Genomic DNA, 10,623 nt, shown 5'->3' with positions numbered 1-10,623 from the left:
GCTTGGTGCATTTTGCATTCCAGATAGACTTTGAGAAATCATATTGACTTGTTGAGTCAATATTTTGTTCTGAGCCAATATGGCATTCAGAGTGTCAATCTCAAGAACTCCTTTCTTCTGATTAGTCCCATTGTTCACAGGATTCCTTTCAGAAGTGTACATGAATTGGTTATTTGCAACCATTTCAATCAGCTCTTGAGCTTCTGTAGGCGTCTTCTTCAGATGAAGAGATCCTCCAGCAGAGCTATCCAAAGACATCTTGGACAGTTCAGAGAGACCATCATAAAAATTCCTATGATGCTCCATTCAGAAAGCATATCAGAGGGACACTTTCTGATTAATTGTTTGTATCTTTCCCAAGCTTCATAGAGGGATTCTCCTTCCTTCTGTCTAAAGGTTTGGACTTCCACTCTAAGCTTACTCAATTTTTGAGGTGGAAAGAACTTTGCCAAGAAGGCATTGACTAGCTTTTCCCAAGAGTTCAGGCTTTCTTTAGGTTGTGAGTCCAACCATATCCTAGCTCTGTCTCTTACAGCAAAAGGGAATAGCATAAGTCTGTAGACCTCAGGGTCAACCCCATTAGTCTTGACAGTGTCACAGATTTGCAAGAATTCAGCTAAGAACTGATGAGGATCTTCCAATGGAAGTCCATGGAACTTGCAATTCTGTTGCATTAGAGAAACTAATTGAGGCTTAAGCTCAAAGTTGTTTGCTCCAATGGCAGGGATAGAGATGCTTCTCCCATAGAAGTCGGGAGTAGGTGCAGTAAAGTCACCCAGCACCTTCCTTGCATTGTTGGCATTGTTGTTGTTTTCGGCTGCCATGAGTTCTTCTTCTTTGAAGATTTCTGTTAGGTCCTCTACAGAGAATTGTGCCTTGGCTTCTCTTAGCTTTCGCTTCAAGGTCCTTTCAGGTTCAGGATCAGCCTCAACAAGAATGCTTTTGTCTTTGCTCCTGCTCATATGAAAGAGAAGAGAACAAGAAAATGTGGAATCCTCTATGTCACAGTATAGAGATTCCTTGAGGTGTCAGAGGAAAAGAAAAATAGAAGGCAGAAGTAGAAAATTCGAACTTATCAAAGAAGATGGAGTTCGAATTTTGCATTAAGGAATAGTGTTAGTCCATAAATAGAAGGATATAAGAAGAAGGGAAGTAATTTTCGAAAATTGAGTAGAAGATTTTTGAAAACATTTTGAAAAACACTAATTGATTTTCGAAAATAAAAGTGGGAAAGAAATAAAGTGATTTTTGAGAAAGATTTTGAAATTAGAAATCAAAAAGATTTGATTGAAAGCTATTTTGAAAAAGATGTGGTTAAGAAGATATGATTAGTTTTAAAAAGATGTGATTGAGAAGATATGATTTGAAAAACATTTTAAAAAGATTTGATTTTAAAAATTAATGACTTGGCTATCAAGAAAAGATATGATCCAAACATTAAACCTTTCTCAACAGAAAAGGCAACATACTTGAAATGTTGAATCAAATCATTGATTGATAGCAAGTATCTTTGAAAATAGAAAGAAATTGATTTTGAAAACATATGATTGAAAAGATATGATTTGAAAAAGATTTGATTTTGAAAAACTTTGAAAACCTGAAAAAAAATTGCATTGAAAAACAGAATCTTCCCTCTTGTGCCATCCTGGCGTTAAACGCCCAGAATGGTGCACATTCTGGCGTTTAACGCCCAAAACTCTACCCTTTTGGGCGTTAAACGCCCAGCCAGGCACCCTGGCTGGCGTTTAAACGCCAATCTGTCTTCTTTACTGGGCATTTTGAACGCGCAGCTTTTTCTGTATAATTCCTCTGCAGTATGTTCTGAACCTTCAATTCTCTGTATTATTGACTTGAAAAGACACAAATTAAAAATATTTTTGGATTTTTAATAATGAAGAATAATCAAAATGCAACTAAAATCAAATAACAATGCATGCAAGACACCAAACTTAGCAGTTTGAATACTACTGACACTAATGAGAATGCATATGAGACACATAAACACTCAAGTCAAGAGAATTCAAAGATCAGAGTAAGAAATCATCAAGAATTACTTGAAGATCCTTAAGACACATGAATGAATGCATGCAATTGACACCAAACTTAAAATGAAAATAGAGTCTCAAATAAGAAATATTTTTGGATTTTATGATTTTGTAAATTTTTTTGTGCTTTTTCGAAAATAAAGTGGAAAAAGGTATCAAAATTCTTAATGAGAATTCCAGGAATCATGCAATGTTTAGTCTAAGACTCCGGTCCAGGAATTAGACATGGCTTCATAGCCAGCCAAGCTTTCAAAGAAAGCTTCGGTCCAAAACACTAGACATGGCCAAAGGCCAGCCAAGCCTTAGCAGATCACTGCTCCAATAGCAAGATTGATAGAAATCAACAAGCTCTTGTGATGATAAGTTGAAACCTCGGTCCAATGAAATTAGACATGGCTTCACAGCCAGCCAGACTTCAACAGATCATCATGAAACTCTAGAATTCATCTTCAAGAATTCTGAAAAAAATACCTAATCTAAGCAACAAGATGAACCGTCAGTTGTCCATACTCGAACAATCCCCGGCAACGGCGCCAAAAACTTGGTGCGCGAAATTGTGAACAATACTTTTCACAACTCAAATAATCCCCGGTAATGAATCCAAAAACTTGGTGTTCAATACCATGGCATAAACACAACTTCGCACAACTAACCAGCAAGTGTACTGGGTCGTCCAAGTAATAAACCTTACGCGAGTAAGGGTCGATCCCACAGAGATTGTTGGTATGAAGCAAGCTATGGTCACCTTGTAAATCTTAGTCAGGCAAACTCAAATGGATATGGTGATATACGAATAAAACATAAAGATAGAGATAGAGATACTTATGTAATTCATTGGTAGGAATTTCAGATAAGCGTATGAAGATGCTGTCCCTTCCGTCTCTCTGCTTTCCTACTGTCTTCATCCAATCCTTCTTACTCCTTTCCATGGCAAGCTTATGCAAGGGTTTCACCGTTGTCAGTGGCTACCTCCCATCCTCTCAGTGGAAATGTTCAACGCACCCTGTCACGGCACGGCTATCCATCTGCGGTTCTCGATCAGGCCGGAATAGAATCCAGTTATTCTTTTGCGTCTGTCACTAACGCCCCGCCCTCAGGAGTTTGAAGCACGTCACAGTCATTCAATCATTGAATCCTACTCAGAATACCACAGACAAGGTTTGACCTTCCGGATTCTCTTGAATGCCGCCATCAGTTCTAGCCTATACCACGAAGACTCTGATCTCACGGAATGGCTGGCTCGTTTGTCAGGCGAGCACTCGGTTGTCAGGCGATCAACCATGCATCGTGTATCAGGAATCCAAGAGATATTCACCCAATCGAAGGTAGAACGGAGGTGGTTGTCAGTCACACGTTCATAGGTGAGAATGATGATGAGTGTCACGGATCATCACATTCATCAAGTTGAAGAACAAGTGATATCTTAGAACAAGAACAAGCGGAATTGAATAGAAGAACAATAGTAATTGCATTAATACTCGAGGTACAGCAGAGCTCCACACCTTAATCTATGGTGTGTAGAAACTCCACCGTTGAAAATACATAAGAACAAGGTCTAGGCATGGCCGAATGGCCAGCCTCCCAATGATCTAAGAACTAGACGTCCAAAGATGATCAAAGGATCTAAAATAATCCCAAGATGTCAAAATACAATAGTAAAAGGTCCTACTTATAGAGAACTAGTAGCCTAGGGTGTACAGAGATGAGTAAATGACATAAAAATCCACTTCTGGGCCCACTTGGTGTGTGCTTGGGCTGAGCATTGAAGCATTTTCGTGTAGAGACTCTTCTTGGAGTTAAACGCCAGCTTTTATGCCAGTTTGGGCGTTTAACTCCCACTTTGGTGCCAGTTCCGGCGTTTAACGCTGGGAATTCTGAGGGTGACTTTGAACGCCGGTTTGGGCTATCAAATCTTGGACAAAGTATGGACTATCATATATTGCTGGAAAGCCCAGGATGTCTACTTTCCAACACCGTTGAGGGCGCGCCAATTGGGATTCTGTAGCTCCAGAAAATCCACTTCGAGTACAGGGAGGTCAGAATCCAACAGCATCTGCAGTCCTTTTTAGTCTCTGAATCAGATTTTTGCTCAGGTCCCTCAATTTCAGCCAGAAAATACCTGAAATCACAGAAAAACACACAAACTCATAGTAAAGTCCAGAAAAGTGAATTTTAACTAAAAACTAATAAAAATATACTAAAAACTAACTAGATCATACTAAAAACATACTAAAAACAATGCCAAAAAGCGTACAAATTATCCGCTCATCACTGATTGAATTCATTGGCCTGATCTACAGGACTGAGTTCATCAGTTACTGTTTTAGCTTCTTCTTTCATGGAAGATTCACTGCTTAGGTACAGATGTTGATTTCTGGCAACTGTATCAATAAGCTCTTGAGCTTCTTCAATTATTTTTCTCATATGTATAGATCCACCAGCTGAGTGGTCTAGAGAAATCTGAGCTTTTTCTGTAAGCCCATAGTAGAAGATGTCTAATTGCACCCACTCTGAAAACATTTCAGAGGGGCATTTTCTTAGCATCTCTCTGTATCTCTCCCAGGCATCATAAAGGGATTCATTATCTCCTTGTTTGAAGCCTTGGATGCTTAGCCTTAGCTGTGTCATCCGTTTTGGAGGGAAATAGTGATTCAGGAACTTTTCTGACAGCTGTTTCCATGTTTTTATGTTGTTCTTAGGCTAGTTATTTAACCACCTCTTAGCTTGATTTTTTACAGCAAATGGAAACAGTAATAATCTGTAGACATCCTGATCCACTTCTTTATCATGTACTGTGTCAGCAAATTGTAAAAATTGTGCCAGAAACTCTGTAGGTTCTTCATGTGGAAGACCAGAATACTGGCAGTTTTGCTGCACCATGATAATGAGCTGAGGATTCAACTCAAAGCTACTAACTCCAATGGAGGGTATACAGATACTACCCCCATATGAAGCAGTAGTGGGGTTAGCATATGACCCCAGAGTCCTCCTGGACTGATCATTCCCACTTAATTCCATGATGGAATAAAAGAGATGATATGTATGTTGCTATTATTTATTTTATAAAAAATTAATTTTTATAAAATAAAAATGAAACAAATAAAAGAAATTGAAAATATTTTGAAATTGAAATCTGAATTTTTATATAAAATTTTCGAAAAATGTAGTTCAAAATTAGTTAGAAAGTATATATATTTTTTTGAATTTTGAATTTTATGATGAAAGAGAAAAATATGCAAAAGACACAAGATTTAAAATTTTTAGATCCAATATTCCTTATTTTCGAAAATTTTGGAGGAAAAACACCAAGGAACACCAAACTTAAAAATTTTAAGATCAAAGCACAAGAAGGGCTCAAGAATACTTTGAAAATTCACAAGAACACCAAGAACAAAAGAAAGAACACCAAACTTAAAATTTTTAGAAAACCAAGACAAATTTTCGAAAATTAAAGAAAACTTAACAAGAAAACACCAAACTTAAAGTTTGGCACAAGATTCAATAAAAGAAAAATTATTTTTGAAAAAGATTCCAAAGAAGATACCCAATTATGAAGAACAACTACTAAAGCTTCAGCAAAATGGGCAGCAACTTCAGAGTTGATTTTTAAAAATGTATTATATTTATGGATATAAGTAAAAATTTTTGAAAGTTACTGTTTTGAAAAAGCACAAGAAAAACAAGAAAAGACACAAAACAAGAAAAACTCAAGATCAAACAAGCAAAATAAACAAGAACAACTTGAAGATCAATGAAGAACACAGACACTAATACGAAAATATTAAATAGAAAATACAAAGTATGAAATTGACACCAAACTTAGAATAAGACACTAGACTCAAAGAGAAATTAAAAATTAATAAGGAAAAATAATATTTTTGAAAAGAAAATAAAAAACTCTGACCCAATTACTAAAATCTTCCTAATCTAAGAAATAAAATAAACCTTTAGTTGTTCAAACTCAAACAATCCCCGGCAACGGCGCCAAAAACTTGGTGTACGAATTTGTAATCCGCACAACTAACCAGCAAGTGCACTGGGTCGTCCAAGTAATACCTTACGTGAGTAAGGGTCGAATCCCACGGAGATTGTTGGATTGAAGCAAGCTATGTTTATTTTATTTGTCTTAGTCAGGATACCAATAGGATTCTTTAGCCACGTATTTTAATAAAGAAAAGGGCAGAAAATAAATAGTTATTACTTTAATAATGGAGAATAAAAGCGCTACTTGTTGTGCAGTAATGAGAAATATGTTGGAGTTTTGGAGATGCTTTGTCCTCTGAACTTCAACTCTTCCTTGAAATCATTCTCCACACGCAAAGTCCCTTCCATGGCAAGCTCTATGTAGGGTGTCACCGTTGTCAATGGCTACTTCCCATCCTCTCAGTGAAAACGTTCCTATGCTCTGTCACAGCACAGCTAATCATCTGTCGGTTCTCAATCAGGTTGGAATAGAATCCATTGATTCTTTTGCGTCTGTCACTAACGCCCAGCCTTCAGGAGTTTGAAGCTCGTCACAGTCATTCAATCCCAGAATCCTACTCGGAATACCACAGACAAGGTTAGACTTTCCGGATCCTCATGAATGCCGCCATCTATCTAGCTTATACCACGAAGATTCTGAGTAATGAATCTAAGAGATGCTCATTCAATCTGATGTAGAACGGGGGTGGTTGTCAGGCACACGTTCATGGATTGAGGAAGGTGATGATTGTCACGGATCATTACCTTCTCCATAATTAAGCGCGAATGAACATCTTAGATAAGAACAAGCGTGTTTGAAAGGAAAACAAAGGAATTGTATTAATTCATCGAGACGCTGCAGAGCTCCTCACCCCCAACAATGGAGTTTAGAGACTCATGCCGTCAAAAAGTATGTAATTCAGATCTGAAAATGTCATGAGGTACAAGATAAGTCTCTAAAAGTTGTTTAAATAGTAAACTAGTAACCTAGGTTTACAGAATATGAGTAAACTAAGATAATTGGTGCAGAAATCCACTTCTGGGGCCCACTTGGTGTGTGCTGGGGCTGAGACTAAAGCTATCCACGAGTTGAGGCCTTTCTTGGAGTTGAACTCCAAGTTATAACGTGTTTTGGGCGTTCAACTCCGGATCATGACGTTTTTCTGGCGTTTAACTCCAGACAGCAGCATGTACTTGGCGTTCAACGCCAAGTTACGTCGTCTATCTTCGCACAAAGTATGGACTATTATATATTTCTGGAAAGCCCTGGATGTCTACTTTCCAACGCCGTTGAGAGCGCGCCAATTGGACTCCTGTAGCTCCAAAAAATCCATTTCGAATGCAGGGAGATCAGGATCCAACAGCATCAGCAGTCCTTTTTCAGCCAAACTCAGATATTTGCTCAGCTTCCTCAATTTCAGCTAGAAAATACCTGAAATCACAGAAAAACACAAAAACTCATAGTAAAGTCCAGAAATATGATTTTTGCCTAAAAACTAATAATATTCTACTAAAAACTAATTAAAACATACTAAAATCTACCTGAAATTACCCCCAAAAAGCGTATAAAATATCCGCTCATCAGCCGCCCAACTCATTCAAATCTGCCAGATTGTCTTATCTTTTCCCACCCCAATCTTCTTTCTTCCTTCTTCCTCCCTTCTCTCTCTCTCTTCTTTCTCCCTTCTACTCCCTCTTTCCCACCACCGTTAGCAAGGTTTTTCTTTTCTTCTTCTCTCCCTACTTTTTCATTCTTCTTCTTATTTTCATGTTTTCTTTTTCTTTCTCTTCTACTTTCCCTGTCCATGTTTTCTTTTTCTTTCCTCTTCCTCCTTCACTATAGACATGGCCATTCTACTATGGTGCATCCTCACATACCAGCCTCTAAATCTACCGAGACACATTCAGAACGCTATGGGACACGTGCAAATCGCGGGCAACCTACCTTTTCCCGCCTTTGTCTCTGATCTTGTCTCTGCAGCCGGAGTCTCCTACAAAGCTGGGGACACCAAAGCCATACTTCCACGGGATGATCAATACGTCCCTAACGGAAGATATCTCAGGCCACCACTAGCCACTACCAGCCAGTCAGCAGAACATGCTGCAGACATTCCATTCAAATACTGGAGAGGTTGGACCGGCAAGACCAGAAAGCGAAGCTACGAGAGCGCCATAACCACCGCCTTTTCAAATATCTCAAGGAGCTACTCACAGGCAACCACAGACCTGACGTGGACCCAGGCACTCCAGACTCCACTTCCTTTACCAGCACAGGGAGCCATGACGGCCCTGACTGTGGAGATACTGGCACCAGCCCACCCTTATTAATGACAGATGGCACCGAGGACGGTGCAATGCCTTAAGTGTGGGGAGGTCGGTCAGTACCTGACTTCCAGAGGTAATTTTTTCCCCCTAACACCAATTTTTTTTCTTTAGAATAGGATAGATTGCATAGTAGTAGGTTAATTGCATGCATGTTCTACCTGATTGAAAAGATAATAAGTTTCTTTTAAGACCATATATTTTTTGAAAATTCCACTAATTTAAATCAAAACACTTATGTTAAATTTCTTTGAAGTTGAAATTGGAACAGGATTTTTGAGCTAAAAGAACACACAACCCGTGAGACTTTGAGCCTAAATACATGGTTACACTATTTAACCATAAACATTTTTATTTCTCGTGTGTTTTCTTCTCTATGATTGTAATCTAAATTTTGTTTTATCCTATATGTCTAATGTTAATGTGTTATGTGCATGCATATGATTGAGGCCATTGTTTGTTTAGCTCACGTATCCCAAATAAGCCAACCCTTTTAATTACCTTTGTTAACCACTTTGAGCCATTTTTAATCCCATTTGTTCTATATTTTACCACATTACTAGCCTTAAGTAGAAAAACAATTGAAAATCCCAATTGAATCTTTGGTTAGCTTAAGATAGAATTTGTGTGTTAACTGAGTATGGGAAAATTGTGGGAATAAAGGGTAATAGGAAAATATGTCATGATAAAATAAAGAAAATTTGGGTACCTATTCATGTGAAACCATAAAAGAAAAATTACAAATCTATGTGCATTGATAAGCTAAAAAAAAATTTCCGTTACTTTAGTGAATAAGGGGACAAAATCACCCCAATGATAAGTCACAGTTTAATAATCAATGCACATGTGATAAAATTAAAATAAAGGTTGATGCATGAGTATGGAATGTGAAAAGGAGATTTTGGGTAGCTAAGATGAATATTGAAATTATGTAGAATATATGTATGTTAGGTGAGAGCTTAGGTTAATTAAAGATTCAATATATAAGCTCACTTAGCCATATATGTTCCCTCACCTTACCTTAGCCCCATTACAACTGTGAAAAGACCTCATGATGTTTGCATTGGCATTTTAAAATTGTTGATTGGTTAGGTGAAAAACAAAATTGTTGAAAGCATGATTAGAGAATGAAAGAGTGATTACCCCATATACTAGAGATGATTAGAGTGCACACGCACCAACAGCAAGGGTTTAATGCTCGGTCCTGTATTCCCTGCTTTCACGAGCTATCTTCTTACAAATTTACCTGCCTTTACAATATGATTTAAATTAGTGAAATCTGCCCATGTTTTGTCTTAGAGAACTTATCTATTTTTAATCATATAGACAAAATCATATAGCTACATTCATATGTATATAGGTTGCATTGCATTGCATGAGTCTTACATGTCCCTATTCATTCATATTTATCTCCTTCAACTTAGCATGAGGACATGCTAATGTTTAAGTGTGGGGAGGTTGATAAACCGCTATTTTGTGATTCATATTGTGTTTAATTGTGTGGTTTTATCAAGTCTTCGCCCACTTATTCATATGATTTGCATGTATTTACAATTCCTTCCTAAAAATATTCTATGATTGAAAACTTACTTCCTAAAGACCTTTTAGTTGTATATTTTTACTTTCCTTCGTACCATTCGATGTCGTGATCTGTGTGCTAAGTGTTTCAGACTTCATAGGGCAGGAATGGCATAAGGAATGAAGAGGAAGTGTGCAAAAGTGGAAGGAACACAAGGAATTAAGGAGATGAGCAGCGAGAAGTCATGCGGTCGCATGGCTCACGCAACCGCGCAAAATGGAAGAAATCACAGTGACGCGCTCGTGTGCCTGACGCGACCGCGTGGATTGGAAGCTGCACGAACGACGCGAATGCATAGACGACGCGCACGCGTGGTACGATAAACGCTGAGTGACGCGAACACCTGGATGACGCAGCCACGTGACGTGCGCGATCTACAGAATTACAGAAGTCGCTGGCACAGATTCTGGGCCGCATTTCAACCCAGTTTTTCGCCCAGAAATACAAATTAGAGCCAGGGAACATACAGAGACAGAAACAACAATTCATTGCCCACAATTTGAATTTTTTTTGAGATCTGATTTTACTCCTCCCCTAGGTTTCTCTTTTTGACATTCATAAGATAGGATTTGAAGATTTTTGGCTTTAGCTTTTGAGAAGAGTCTACCTCCGGAACTGGTTATCAGTTTCTTATTTACTTTTCATTTACTCTTCCATATTCTCAATTTTTCAGAGTTGACATTGGATTATTTTCATAGTTTATTAATACAAAAC

The 10,623-nt window shown here is 38.0% G+C and overlaps 1 non-coding gene across 1 annotated transcript; it reads left to right on the top strand.

Annotated features, from left to right (window-relative positions):
* The first annotated feature begins 311 nt into the window (after window positions 1–311).
* On the top strand, window positions 312–419 carry LOC112794027 (small nucleolar RNA R71). The gene has a single exon (XR_003198709.1). It is a non-coding gene; the product is annotated as a small nucleolar RNA R71 (small nucleolar RNA).
* Window positions 420–10,623: the final 10,204 nt, after the last annotated feature.

Source organism: Arachis hypogaea, chromosome 3 (genome assembly GCF_003086295.3).
Source record: "Arachis hypogaea cultivar Tifrunner chromosome 3, arahy.Tifrunner.gnm2.J5K5, whole genome shotgun sequence".
Classification (NCBI taxonomy): domain Eukaryota; kingdom Viridiplantae; phylum Streptophyta; class Magnoliopsida; order Fabales; family Fabaceae; genus Arachis; species Arachis hypogaea.
This window is presented reverse-complemented; position numbering and strand designations above follow the sequence as displayed.